The 16,149-nt window shown below is 32.6% G+C and overlaps 1 long non-coding RNA gene across 4 annotated transcripts in view; it reads right to left on the bottom strand.

Annotated features, from left to right (window-relative positions):
• The window catches only part of LOC144301780 (uncharacterized), a 37,777-nt gene extending 37,640 nt beyond the window's left edge, over positions 1-137 (bottom strand). For 3 of the 4 annotated variants that reach the window (XR_013368632.1, XR_013368633.1, XR_013368630.1), the window contains exon 1: positions 83-128. This is a non-coding gene — a long non-coding RNA (uncharacterized LOC144301780). Of the gene's footprint in view, positions 1-82 lie in introns of all 4 variants that reach the window. The other variant, XR_013368634.1, reaches the window with a different exon arrangement.
• Between the last annotated feature and the right edge of the window lie 16,012 nt (positions 138-16,149).

Genomic DNA, 16,149 nt, shown 5'->3' with positions numbered 1-16,149 from the left:
ACCTTGGGTTTTTTTACACTAACACAACATAGCCTTTAATTTATTTATCAGTCAGGATAGGATATGTTTATTTTCTACTCACATTACATGTCCTATGCAAGCCAACTGATGCTGTGACCATGTCTTCTCACTCTGAGACCAAAGCTGACAGAGCTATGTCATAGAGAACATGGAGACTCACCATGCAATAAAGGGTAAAGTGACAAAATTTTAGTTTCTTGGTGCTCCTCTCTAGAAGTGAAATACGTCACCTCTCATATTTTTTTCACATCTCATGTTTTTTAATCAAACTAAGATTCATGACCTTACCTATCTACTAATACTAATACAGTTTTAATGATTCTCTAAAAGAGAGGGAAACCAGAATATTTATGAATTTTCCTAATAACTACCAAAATAATTTTCATAGTTTATTGAAATTTTTCTTTCCCATAATATCACCAATTTTCTTCTACAAAGTAAGCTGGGACTGTCACACGGTAGTTTTCAAACTCTAGGGCTTAACTCATCTGTGAATAACAAAATCAATTATTTAACTGTGTTTCAAAGAGCATTTTTTTTAGAGGGGTGGAGTAGAGAGAGGAGAGAAAAAAAAATCTTAAGAGGCTCCATGCCCAGTGTAGATCTCAATGCAGGGCTCAATCTCATCACAATCCTGAGATCATGACCTGAGCTAAATCAGAGTCAGATACTTTACCAACTGAGCCACCCAGATGCCCCTCAAATATAATTTTTAAATTAAAAGTGGATAGACTAGAATAGGCCAGAACAGAATAGATCACAGCTCATCCTAGTCAAACAAAATTGTTCTTTTGTTAAATAATATATGCCTATATAAACTATATACATGCACTATATATCAGTCCAAAATTTACATTTATGATATTATTAAAGCACAAAATTATAATAACACAAACTGTAGTTCACAGCAAAAAATATTTAAAATCACAATTTTAATGTATGCATTGAGACTGTGGCAGCTAAGGATCTTATATTTTACATAGTTTTAGACAAACTTACATACTACACTGACATTTTACAGGCTCTTTCACATATATTTCATTTCACCCTTAAAACAACCTTATAAATATGCACAGTTATCTACAAAATGCAGAACTAAGTCTAAGCAATATGGTGACTTGACCAAGGGCATAATCTGCAAATAGCAGGGTGAGGTCCTATCACAATTCTGATTTTTAAAACCCATTTCTGCTACTCAATCACACTGCCAAAATCATTATGGCATATAGCTTATTTCAGAATTTACTCTCTTTCCTGGATTCATAGATTATCCCTTTGTTTATATTATTTACATATTAGAAATAATTATGAATCTTAAGATGGATTTAATTTTTTAATACATAGAATATGAGCCAGACCAGTATTAGATTATGTCTCTTACAATTGAAGACAAATAAAATCGAGAAATCTACTGTCTTTTAAGCTGCAGAACTCTTTAAGTGGTAGCAACTATTTAATTTTAAGCACTTTATTAGGGACTGATTGTACAACAATGAATGATATATCTACTTTGAAGAAACTTGATAGGGAAAAAGATGTGCACAAATAAAAAACAATACAATGTAGAAGTACTATTTTAGAAATATATACAGAATTCTGGAGAATACTGAGGACATGATCAATTCTATGTGAGACTTCATGACATATTGAGTAATAACGAGTTTGGCAAGGAAGTTTGAATCAACCCTTTGAAAATAACCAGAAAGACATAATAAGAGGAGGTTGGGAATGTCATAAAAACATACCAATTTGGCAGGAGAATCCATCCTCTTGGCAAACATTTGTTTAAAACCAATTATGTGCCAGTACCATTAGGCACTTGGAATATGAAGATTCAAAAATAATGTCCTTCTTGTTTTCAAAGACCTTATATTTAAATAGCAAGAGAAGCCAATGAGGTTCAAGCAGTTGTTTTGATGGAGACTTCAAAGAAAGAAAGGTAGCTACTAATTTTAAAGGGTCTTGTTATAAATATTCTGAAAACCACCATCATATGGTATTTAAAATCATGAACCATACAACCAAATTCTCTAGATTCAAATATTGGTTCTGTTCAAGAGCAAATTACTTTATCTTTCTGTGCTTTAGTTTTCCTGTATGTAAAATAAGTATAATAGAATTTACCTTGTTTCTATCAGGATTAAAAAATGTGTGTGTGTGTGTGTGTGTGTGTGTGCTTTGCTTACCATTTTAAAAGCAACACTATATAAGTAGTTTCTGTAATTGTTACATGTCAAAGAATCAAGTTTTGGTTTTGTTTTTACATTTCTTTTCTTTTTTTTCTTTTTTAACATTTTCTTGTGGCAATGGCTTCTTACTGAAGGGTTTTTAGGAAGGGGATAACTTAATTCATCCAAACTAATTTCTCTAAGCATTCATTCCTTCTTATCTTCCTAGATCTTTTTTTTTAATTTTCTGAATATGCAGTTGATTGGATATTATTTTTTAATCAAAAGTAACAAAGTAAAAATATTTAATTAGTCTAATTGTGTGGATATGAAGCTAAAATACAACAGTGCACTACATTATACCAAATGTACCTTTGTATTGCAAACATTGCTAATTGATATTTTAAAGTTTGACTTTTAGAAAGTTTTAGTTTTGTTGTGTCAGATAATATGTATTTTTATTACATATAGTTTACATCCACTTCACTCAGATAATAAGAAGCTATATATTCTGAATTAGGATGCCATGATTTTCATTACCGTTTTTGCAGTAGCAATCACACTAACCCAACAATGAGTAGAGTAATTGGTTCCAACTTGCTTGACAAACATAATACAAACTCAGAACTTTCTTTGGTTATGGCATACAGTTATGGTAATAGATCTTATTTTCAATGCACTTTGTAGTCTATAAAACAATATCATTTGCATTATCTCATTTTATTTGTCTCATAACAATTCTATATAGTGTTTCTTGTCCATGCAAAAGGACAATAAGCTTTTCCACCAGATATTTGAAAAAATTGCCATCAGCTTATGGTAGAAGAAAAAGTTTGATCATAAATGCACCAGTCTATACAATAAATGGCAAATGTATAATTTTTTTCTTGTTAAACTTGCCTTGTTGGTGTATGTTGGAATGAAGTATATTGACGAAAAAAAATTTAAAGCACATAAAAAAGGGGGCAAGGAAAAACATGTTCAGAGAAGATAAAATAATTTCGGGTGAAAAAAGTGGGTAAAGATCTTTATGAACATCACAGTATTATTGTGGGGAAATAGAATCCCATCAAATGCATGATCCTGTTCCAATTTCCTTGCAAACTTAAAATATCGTAAAGTTCAATAAACTTTTGTTGTTAGAGGAATTCTTACTAAAGAAATTTGGAGTAATAAAACACAAATAATCTGAAATCATCATATGAGATAACTCAAAATCTTTTTAGTCTTAATCAAATCTATCTATCAATCGAGTTACCAAGTCACTGGATGTTAACAAAACATTGAAATAATCGTATGAAATGGCTTCTGATTATGATTTCTATTTACAAATTAATTAATGTTTTTTTCTGTTTCTATATTCCCCATATGAAATTTAGATATTGTGAGTAAAATTCCGTATACTAAGAGGGATCTCTGGGTCATGCAAGCATAGAGAAACATAAAAAACATAAAAAATTTACTCCAAATACAATATTATCTAGGTAATATCTACCTGTAGCATAGATACTGTCAGGCTTCACCAGGCTATTGGTTATATAACCCTACTACTATATTCATATCCAAAATAATAAATCATATTACTCCACTTTTACAGGTGCATGAATCATTAATTTTTTTATATAAAACCCCACAGATAGTAAGTGTTGGAGACAAGACTTCAAATCATTCTTCAGATTCAAAATATTATCTATTTTTTAAAAGACTTTATTTATTTATTCATGAGAATACACAGAGAGGAGAGAGAGAGAGGCAGAGACACAGGCAGAGGGAGAAGCAGGCTCCATGCAGGGAGCCCGACGTGGGACTCCATCCCGGGACACCAGTATCAGGCCCTGGGCTGAAGGTGGCGCTAAACCGCTGAGCCACCCGGGCTGCCCCAAAATATATCTTACATGCAGTGATCTTAAGGCAGAAAGTTGATGGAGAATTACATAGGATTTGAGAGATAAAAAGGAGTCTGTAAATATGACCCACTCTTTAAAATTTAGAGATGAGGAAACTAAAATTTATCAAGTTTGAGAGAGTTGTCTAACAATGGAAGCAGGACAATAACCTATGTTTTCTAATACAGTATCTACTAAATAAGATTTTATATTTCCAGATAAGTATATAAGGATATCAATTAATAAAACCAAACTCATTAAAAGTAAATTTAAATGGACCTATAAATAATATGCATAAGCCATTGTGTGTGGAGAAATTATTTTTGTGGGGAGGAAGGTGGGTACTAAATAACTGAAAACCGAAAAGAAAAGATGGATTGTAGGTAGAAGGAATTCTGTCAGACTTGAAACTTGGATTATATGAACCTTGTATTTTCTGGGATAATGTATATTATGTAATGGTTGCTTTATAAATATGATTCATCTTCTGGGTAACATCAATGAAAATTGAAGGGTAAAAGCAAGAGACTGACTCTATCTTGTTCTACCGAAATTTCGCATATTGTTTAACTAGTTTGGATATTGAAATATGATCATATTCCATATAATTCAATTAGATATGGCTTGCTGATTTAAGTAAATCCATTTATGAATGAAAATTGGACCAAAGGATCAAATCAGCATATTGGTTATGATATTTTGGTTAAGATCATAGACACGTTGTTCTTTTATAAGACTCACCAAAACACAAACCTAAATGATCTTTATTATTTTTCCCTTATATTTCCTGTCTTGTTTTTCTCAACCATGATTCAAGGAATCCTGCTTTGTAATCACTTGGATTGTCAGCATTTTTCTTTTTTGAAATAAGTGCCCCAGGTATTTTACAAACCAAATGTTTTAAAATCACTATCACAAAACTCAAGTAATGGTTTTCTTATAAATCTCCCCCAGTGTCATGGAAGTGCCATAGAACTTCCAACCTGTTCCATGGGACAGGAAAAATGGCAAGAAGGATTGCACATGTGCCTTGAAGCTCACCAGGAGTAGATAGGTGTTATTCAATTTGGAAATACTATTTATACTACCCAATGCTTTAATCTTATAGACATATTTTCATGCAAAAATATAATATACTACTTCTTATTGTTTTTAAGTTACTAAATCTTGCATTAAAGAGAAAACAAATTCTGTATTATTAATATTCTAAGAAGAGTGTCAGCAACATGATGTGGAAAATTTCCTACTACACACAAGCAAATTTATATAAGCAGTTTTCTTTTGAGTTATCCATGTTTGCCATTGGTGCTCTATTGTATTTTAGATGATAAATTTCAATCAGTTTAACCTTTAGTTTATCAATTCATTTTATTGAGGTTGTCTGGTTAACTCCTGATAAATACATGTATCTGTAATATTTTGGTCTATATTTATCCTGTAACCAGATTATAATAATGCAAACATGTATTTTATGAAATGAGAAATGTACCTTCAAAGATACTTTCTTTTAAAACTGCTATAGTAGAAAGTATAGTTCAGTAAAATAATCAATATTAAAATATAACGCTTAATATTTAATTTCTCTTTCAAATTGGAAATTCTACTTAAGCTTTTATATTTTGCTATAATATCACTACTATAGGACTTATTGACTTAAGTGATGCACATGATAGATGTTTTAAGTGATATTTACTATAAGCCAGGTATTAGGCTATGTGTTTAGTATTAACATAATTAAATTTCACATAATCCCATGAAATAGTTACGTTGTGTTTTCTATTTAGTGGGGTTGAATCTCAGTCATGAAGTTTAGTAAGTTTCACAAGGTCATATGCTACTGAATTTTGGAGTGGTTACAAACCTAGGCAATATAATTAAAGAACTCACAATCTTTACCACTTTGCTATAATAGGTTGTAGAATTCTATTTTTAATACTATTTTATATACTAGAAAACCACTCTTATAATTAATGAATTTTAAAATAAAAGGTGCATAGTGTACAAGTAGTAAAATTAACAGGTATAACATTAAGCAAAGTGCAGAATATTTTGATAAAGAATAGATATGTAGTTATTAATCTTTTGTATCACACCCATATCTCAGATTTAATAGCACAGAAATTACAATAAAATCCTACAAACTAAAAATTAAGGTTTGAGAAGCCAGGAAATATTATCAGTAGATATAACAAATAATTCTGACATTTATGGTATAAAATTCATTCAAATTCAGAATAAATTTGGTTGCTAATCAAATAAATTGTAGAAAATATATGGAAATGGAAAATAAGTTATGAATAAAATAGCTAGCAGTGGATAGTTTCATTGTCCCAATAAAAAATTTAGTAGGGTTTTATTTTCGATAATTTTGGATCCTGCAAAGAATGATATGATAAGATGATTTGGAGCCAAGAGTGCTCATCATGTAAGATTTGGGCATCTCATCCTTGCATAGTCATGGAAAATAAACTAACAAGATCAGGAAAACTTAAGATTCCCCAAAATAATTGTTAGGCAGATTAAAATAGTTCAGTATATAAGATTATAAGTTTCAGTAACAGGAGTTCAATGTTATGTATTATTGTGCCTCATCTCAGAAGAATATCAATTATTTTGAATTAAAATTAGGAAATTGAAATAAAAATAGCGAAAATATGTACTTATTTAAAACCACATATATATAAATACATGCTAATCAAAGAATTAGGTGGGATAATAAATGAATATTTTCTTGGTGTAAATGATGTTTAAATTTAAGAAGTAAAATATATTCAATTTATAAGTATATGCAGAGTTTAGCCTTATATAAATGTGCCTCAATATTCTTATGGTTTCCTTTCCATAATTGGAGAGCAAGGGAGATGAGAGGCAGCCATTTTGAAGCAAATGAAATGGCATTTATTAATACAGACCACAACTATTAACTTTCTGCCAAAACCACTATCAGGTTATAAGTGTGCATACGGTTATCTTTTATCATAAATTTTATCACTGTAAACTTTTTTTCTAAAAGAAAGCCTTGTCTGGGCTTTTCTTTGGCCATGATCCCATATAAGCATGATGGCTTGAATTCTTCATGTGTTTTGATTTAGTCTAGAGCTAGGGTCCGCATACTGGGGATCTCCATCCCAACCCTTCACTGTTTCTGTAAATGGCATTTTATTGGAACACAGCTACAGCAATATGTTATGTGTTATCTGGGGCTGCTTTTCTACTAACAGCAGAATTGAGTAGTTATGACAGACTGTTCATGTCATAAAGCCTAAAATATTAACCATTGAGGCCATTGGGAAAAATTTTTCACTGCCCTACAGCAGGAGAGTCGGTAATGTTGAATAGCCCAAATCATGACTTCTGTTTACAATTCCAAGAAGTTTCTAAACTCCTGCTGGTATATTATTAAACAAGTAGAATTTAGAAAAGAAGCTTTTGTCATGGAGTGTGCCGTGTGTATTGGGGAAGAAATAATCCCTTTTATTCAGTTTTTCTAAGGATGTAATAACTTTGGTCTTGGGAATCAGTGACAATAAAGATAAATAGAAAATATGAAATATATACATGTATATATACATACATATTTGCATAATCTAGGTAACATAAACAGATTGAGCTTCTAAATTTATACAGTTTGGGAGTAGAAGATTTTATGCTGAATTTATAAACTCAGTGATATACACTTGTATGCAGACAACCACATACATTCTGTATTTATTAAGCTTATGCTATCCCATGAGCATAATTAATAAACCATTTGCCAGATTCTGACTCCAAATATGTTATGCTTTGCCTTTGAGTATGCTTACATTTTGTCATGACCATGCCCCGATCTGTTGCTGTAGTATAATGCTCAGAGTCTGGCATGTGTAGGCTATCACCTAATTTGTTCTATTTTAATGATGTGCATTAAATTGCCCTAGTGCACCTTGACTTCTTACAATCAATAAACATGATTAATATGTCTAAAAATGACAGTGTTTTAAAAATAGCACTCTAAGTCACTGTTTAGGTTGAATATATCTTATGAAATTAGCAGGTAAGTATTTTCTCTAGCTGATGATTAACACTGCTATTCTAGGAAAGTGACAACATATAAATATATCTCAGGGAGGAAGGCATGGATATTTTTTTTTCAATTAATGTCTGCACTTCTCGACCCTTCTGTTTACATGACAGATAGCCAACATGGGTCTCGTTTGTGAGAATGACCTATTTTAAGAGAGTATGATTAGAGAAAAACTGATCTAAGAACCAGTCCTGAGAGCTGTCCTTTCATTTGCTCACAACATATGGAGGTGCTTCTTATCCTAAAAAATAACCCCCAAATCCCATTTTGTGACTTTATTGTTGTTGGAATAATGAATTTTCCCAAATATTTATTCTCTTTTATCAGTAATGCAAAATCTCTAGAAGGTAAGCAGAAAATGTCTCTACATTAATTTTTATTTGAAACATTTAATAACAAAATATTATATTTTCTTTGTAATAGCAAAAATAATAACCATAAAAAAATCTCTAAAAGTAACACAATTTCCCAGCTGTCTTCCTTAAACTATTCTTTTTATTAAAGATTTTGTTTATTTATTCATGAGAGACACAAAGAGAGAGAGAGAAACAGAGACACAGCGGAGAAGCAGGCTCCATGCGGGGACCTGGATAAGGGACTCGATCCCAGGACTCCAAGATCATGCCCTGGACCGAAGGCAGGCGCCAAACTGCTGAGCCACCCAGGGATCCCCAGCTGTCTTCCTTAAGATGGCATTTGTATATAATGTTGGGGAAATTATAATTACTCATCAGAAGTATTAGTTTCAGCCTTTATTATATGCAGTATATTTAATTATCCACTGTATACAGTTGGAGGGTCACTAAGTCTATATTGTGCATGTGTCATTCCTAATACCACCCATTTTCAAACCAACCTTAAGAGACCTAAGTGAATAATATATTAAATACAGCAATAAATAATCAGAAAACATTTCTTAAGCATCTATTATAGGAAAAAGCATCCAAGGAAGTAATTGGATGGAGAATGAGAATGGTTTCTGTTTGTTTATTTGCTTGTTTTCAATCTTTCTAGTGTGTAATAAGTTGTTTGACCAGTTTTCAGTCAAGAAATCTATTAAGTTTTTGTTTTATTTTGAGAGCAAGAGGGCAAGGCAGTGAGGAGCAGAGAGAGAGAACCTCAAGCAGATGTCATGCTGAACATGGAGCCAAATGTGGGGCTCAATTTCCAGAATCTGAGATCATGACCCCCGCTAAAAGCAAGAGTTGGATGCTTAAAAGCAACTGAGCCACCCAAGAGCCTCAAGAAATCTATCAAGTTAAACTATTATTAGAATGCATATTGTTAATCATGAGAGTGAAAACAATCTTATCAGAAAATTTCAAAAATTAAGCAAGAAGTGGATGGCAATTTTACTAATTCAGAGATTGTTTAATATTAGGTGCAATAAAACATAAATAAAAATGAAACTTCCAGAGGTAAAGATGGCTGCTTATATTATCTATATTTCTTTTTTAAAGATTTTTCTCTGAGTATAAATAGAGTGAAGAGGAATTTTTAACAGGCAGTGCTTAATTCAAACGTTTTTGTTTTGTTTTTTTAATGATGGAATGATAGAATCAAATATAATAATTGTTTATGCTAAGTAACTTTCTATAAAATAAAAAATCAGAACAATGATTTAAATAGAGTTTCGATGACAAAGATAATGGTGCTAAGAAACGGGATAACAATTTAGTATAGACCAAGATTAGGTACCATATTTCAGTAAAAAATAAATGACCTATATAGGACTGGCTATGAAGGGTTTTAATTCACTGAAATCTACATCATTCTACAAATATAGCAGTGGTCATAAAGTCACTGTGGCCTAGGTTGCAAAAAAAGGGTAGGATTCAGAAAAATTGAAGCTCCGCTTCTGATATCACATCTTGACTATGTGTTTATTTATGAAGCTAATTTGCAAAATCAGATGTTGTCAGATAAACATATTCAGGAGATTAGAAGTCTAAAGCCCTTTGTATTAGATTTAGTGAAATGAAGCTACCTGCAACATTGGAAAAAATATTGAAAACTATGATCTTTAAATGAAATATTTGGTTCACAACCTTAGGAGATGCACATGAAACCTGAAAGGCAAGGAGAAACAGAAGAAAGGAGTAGATCACTCCAGAATCATAAGATGGCAGTTTAGATAAGAAATAAGACTTACATAAGAGTTTTTGGTTTTTTTGGCTACAAGAGGACCTCTCTTCAGCTGCCCTCCAGGATCGCAAAAGTTTATATAGAAGGTTTAATCGAGGTAAGTCATATATTCAGCCCAGATAATATTAAACACCTTACTCTCAGAGCACCAGGGTGGCTCAGTCAGTTAAGCATCTGCCTTCGGCTCAGGTCATGATCCCAGGGTCCTGGGATTGAGCCCCATGTGGAGCTCCCTGCTCCAAGGGGAGACTGCTTATCCTTCTCCCTCTGGCTGCTGCTCTACCTACTGCTCTCTCTGTCAAATAAATAAATGTAATCTTTAAAACACACACACACACACACACACACACACACACATGCACACCTTACTCTCTCAAGGCTATGTTCTTGGAACAGTTGCTAGTGTGGGAATAGTATACTGAATATATATTCCAAGGACCCAGAAGAGGGTGAGGAGCCTCTGACTCCTCCTGCTCTGGAGTAAATCTGAAGTCATGTCCTCTCACGGTAACTTACAACAGAAATCTTCCTATATTTAAAGAACTGCCACATGGGAGAGGTGCATGTCTCCTGGTTTGGGAGCATTAGTAGAATCAAGGGCATGAAGTGGTCAGCTCAGTTTTCCATTGAAGGTAGGAACAGTTTTGCAATAATGAGAAAAATCACCAATTTGAGATATGTCAACTCGTGAGAAAATGCTTTCAGTTATTCAGCACAGGCAATTCTTTTTACACTAAATATATGTTGTACTGAATGCCCTCTGACATTTCTTTTAAGACCACAAATCTATGATTAATTTTGCCTAAACTTTGGACTGTTCGGTTAATATAAGTATATTGTGAACAATTGGTTTGTGCTTATTCTTTTTCAGAAAAATGCAAAATCTTGTATTTTGGTTTGTCTGGTTTTTACAAACCAGTTATAGATAGTAGTATTATTTTTTGTAAAGTATTAATATAAATTAGAAAGATGAATGATTAAAGAAAAACTCTTGACACTTATCCTAAGCTAAAAAATGTGTTACATCTCACAGTAATCTTTCAGGCTCTAGATGTTCCTTATGTAACTGCTTCTCACATTTAAATGTGTTCTAGTATGGTTTTTACAGTGCCTTTTGCAGCCTTATGTATCAAGTTAACAACAAGATGTCTTTGCATATACTCCCATGACATATGGCCAGCACACTTGTATTTGTTGTTATGTTTTGAATTTGTATCAGTTCTAACAACCATAAAAACACACAGAGTTAATCAAAATCTTGACAATGATTTTGCCTGACAAAATTATGATTTGTGCAACTACTATTTCCATGATACTGTATCATTCGGTAGTAGATAACTTTGGTCACAAGTATTAAATAGATAAGAGAACATATTTATTTAGGGGTTTCTATCTTGGTTAGCTGGTGCTTCATTGATATAAAATTACAATATTTGGGTTTCCCAAAATGATCACTGGAGATAGTAATTTAATTTACTAATCAGTTAAAATTTCCCCAAGAGATGTGCTTCAGGAAGCATAATGTGGCTTTCTATTCACTGAGTGTGATGGGACTTATTGGGCCTAGGAGTTGGTCTGAGCCATTTCTTTTTTTGCTAGGGTAGTATGTTTCTGATATAAAAATGTAGATATCTCTGTACTGGAGTAGTATTGCTTTGGGGATCCTTCATAAATATCTAGCTGTCAGAATTTTAACTCATAGTAATATACCAATCCCAAGGGAAATCCACTATCAAAATGGAGAACAAAGTGATGTCAAGGGGAAATTATTCTGCTTAGAGTGTTTGTATTTACTACTGGTAGTGTTCTTGTCAGTTTGGTAGGGCCCTAAGGGAATGAACAAATTTCTTTAGGTTCTACATTTTGGCAAAGTGATCTGCAAATGTACATCACTCAAATTTACTTTTGATGTGATCTTTTAGTCTTAGATTGTTGTCAAGACTCTATAGAACAGGTCACAGGGAGCCTGATGGAGGACTCGATCCTGGGACCCGGGGATCATGCCCTGAGTCAAAGGTAGACACTCAACCACTGAGCCACCCAGGCATCCCTAGGTGGTAAAAATTATTAATGAAATTTGTTATTGTGTCATTTATAAGATTTTGTTAAAGTTTTCACACTTTCATATATTTTATAGGTTGCTCTATAATAATTTATGGTGCAACATAATCTTGTAATAAAAAAATGAAGCAATTGGAAAGGGAGATAATATGTAGTAAGAAAAATATAAATAATCTATAATTTCTTATTTTTTCATTGGAAGAGTCTGCAAGTAATTCAGTGGCTGAAAACATGTAAGAATAGTGTTTTAATGCTATTTAGGTAAGCAGAATTTAGAATAAATATTTTAGAAATTATTAAATCTATGTCCTACATGTAGAAAAAAAGTTTATACATCATATATACAACTATATATGTGTGTAGAAATATATTTTCTAACATAGAACATAATATATAATGTACTATATATATAGCATATACTATCATATAAAATGTACTTTATGTATTATATACATTTGGGGACCAAGTTCTGAAAAAATAAAATGAATCCTGTAAGTGTTCAAATAAAAGCAGTAAAAATATTTAAAGATTTCAAAAATAAATAATTATTGGCACTTGCTTAATACCAGGAATTATGCTGAACATTCACTACACAAAAGTGTGTAAAATTAATATGCCCATTTAAGGAAGATATTTTCAATCAGAAGATAGAACAACAAACAGAAAAGTAAATCCAAAACTATTTGGCTCATGCCATGATTGTAAGCATTAAAGTGTGTTTTTAGAACACTGGATAAGGACATCTGACCACACTGGAGAAGGTAATAGGATAGTCACTGAACACATTTTGGAAGTACTAATACTAAACTATAGCATAAGATCTTGTTTGATTGAACAAGAAGCTATGAATTTAGTGCTACTTTATGGAATGATCAAGGCTGAGTGAATACAATAGGGCAACAAGAAAACAAGTGGTCATAACAGTTCTTTGGAAGAATAGGATCTCTTCTTCTGGCTAAACAATTAGTTCCCTTGAGATTATTGTGAGATTACAGAGTGGCTAAAGTCAGGTTTACAGAGATGGGCAGGACCCAGATCCCATAAAGTCTAAGCTGTATCTGCAACGGTTTCTCTTCTTCTGAAGTTATTAAAGCCACTTTCCTTTTTTTTCTTCAAGTTTATTATTTAAATTCTAGTTAGTTAACATATAGTGTAATATTGGTTTCAGGAGTAGAATTTAGCGATTCAGCACTTACATACAGGACCCAGTGCTTATCACAAGAAGACACTTCTTTCCTAAAGAGAGAAACTCACTCAATCTTCCCCATGTCCTGTGATAATGCTCCAAATATTAATACTAACTTCTATCTGATGACTTATGTCTCAGGTACTTGCTTATTCAATTCTAATTGATTTCTAACCCTCACCTTGAAGCAGATATTTCAAGTCCTTGTTTTCAAAAAAAAAAAAAAAAAAGGTATCTGCAAACTATATTAGTATGATAATGATCCATCCATTTTACTGATGAAAATATTGAACAACAGTATGCCTTTTATAAGATCTATAGAACATTGTCATTCTTTTGAGAGCAAAGAAAGAATAATGGTGATGGGCTGATGAAGCAATAGGAACAAATATCATAATATGGTTTTATGAAAACGTATGCAATATGTGTTATTAAAAGAGCCATTATTCCAAACATCTTACACAACATTTTTTATTCAAGCAATGGTGTATAAATACAAATCTTGTTATTTTGTTTTCACCTTACTTATAGGACTTCAGATTATGTTAAATTTTATCACTGGAATTTTAGAAAAAGTATATATTCTTTACATGGAGAATTAAATAGAACATATGACTTATTTTCCAGTCTTTGACAAACCATGAGCTCACTTGCTTCTGGGACTCCAGCCAGGAGGATGGTGATATTCAAATAATGTTGTTTCCCTGTTGTGATATTTATTATTCAATTAATTTTTTGATGCTTTCATCTCCTATGGGCAGGAGTAGTAAGAAATCCCTTAATTACTTTCTATTTCACATAGAGCTGCTTTGGGTAATCTTAGAAAACAAATTCTAATTAAGAAACTTTAAAAAAATAGCTGAATTCTACCTATGCTCTTTAGCCACTGTTAAAAATATGAGTCAGCAAAATAGCAGTGATAATAAAATTATTCAAGACTTTGTTTCAAATTTCCTTCAGTTTTATGATTTTTAAGCTTTTTATTTTTAGGTATGTAATTTAATACTGTGATAATGAAATTTTGATTTTCTTTCAATGAATTTGATGGCTATGAAATTTGCTAGATATGCTGGTCCATTTTGGACATTAATACCAAGGTTAATTAGAACTTTTCATCTTTAAAAATAAAAACATTTTGATCATAACAGAATTTATTGAATATTGATTTTATGCATCTGATCAAGTCTTTGCAAAGTTTGCTTGATGAGCTTATTGATATAATCGATATTAGGTCACATGCTTAGTAGTACTATTTCCAAGGTGTAAAATTAAGTTTAATTTTTCATTTTGTACTATAGGTGTAATGGTTTCTCAGGTTCATATACTTGAAAGAATCCACAACATTTATGAGAGCTCACATAAGGATTTAATAAAAAATAAGCAATACAGTAAGAAGAGAGTTCAGGCAAATTGGGGAGGTCTAAGAGATTCGTAGGCACAACTCCTCAGGGGCCTTTGTATTCTCACAAGAACTCTACTCTTAAAATGAAACCAACATTTGAGTTGAATTTGGCTTGGACACAACTCAAGGAGGCAGATATTCCCTGTGGGGGCTTTTATGCCACATTAGCCATGTAGCCTAGATAGAAAGAAAACATGAAGCATAAATGATACAGTTTGTTGAAACTCCCCAAGAATATGCTATGGCTCAATGATTTATTAGAACTCAGAGAAGCTGCTAATGCTCATGGTATAAATACAGTATTGTATATAGACTATAATAAGCAAAGGGGAAAGGCACATGGTGCAAAGGCTGAAGAAATCAGGAGCAAATTCCCAGATGTCCTCTCCCAGTAGACTCTCTCAGGCGTGTGATTCCTTCAACAATGATGTATGACAATATGTGCAAAGTATTCCCAACCAGGAAAGTTTATCTGAGGCAGGATATCCAAGGTATTTATTGGGGATCAGTCACTTATGCCTATAGCATCTGCATGCTTGACCTCAGTTTGTAGGACTTTAGCCACTATGCAAAAATCAGGCATTCTCCATAGATAAGATGCTTAGTATAAGCTTTCTGATCAAATTAGTACTCTGTGCCCAAAGGCCACAGGCTTAAAAAAGAAACACTCTTGTCAGGCAAAATATTTCAAGGCCTTAGAACTCATCACTCAGAAGTCAGGCATGGGCCAGTTGCAAAGATAGGCCCTTCTTGGGAATGTTCAGGGTTAGAATAATTAGGGCCTGTAGAGTTAAATCCTACACACAAATGTTTTTCAGTAAATAATTTTCTTTTTCATTTTTAAGACTATTTATTTACTTATTCATGAGAGACACACAGAGACAGGCAGAGACGCAGGCAGAAGGAGAAGCAGGCTCCCTATGGAAAGCCTGAGGTGGGACTTGATCCCCAGGACCCTGGGATCACAACCTGAGCCAAAGGAAAATGCTCAACCACTGAGCCACCCAGGAGCCCCTCCGTAAATCATTTTCAAGGTAAAATAAAGAACTAAGGAAGGAATTTGTATATTAAAAAAGTTAAAAGACAAATCAACCTATTTCAATTTATGGGTTTTATTTGAAGCATTATACAAACCAACCAGTAATACTCTGTTTGTGTGTGTGCATGTGTGTGTGTGTGTGTGTGTGTGGCATTTATGGAGCAATTAACAATTGTTG

Source organism: Canis aureus, chromosome 30 (assembly GCF_053574225.1).
Source record: "Canis aureus isolate CA01 chromosome 30, VMU_Caureus_v.1.0, whole genome shotgun sequence".
In the NCBI taxonomy this organism is placed as follows: domain Eukaryota; kingdom Metazoa; phylum Chordata; class Mammalia; order Carnivora; family Canidae; genus Canis; species Canis aureus.
The sequence above is the reverse complement of the archived record's forward strand: the minus strand, read 5'-3'. Positions and strand labels throughout refer to the sequence as shown.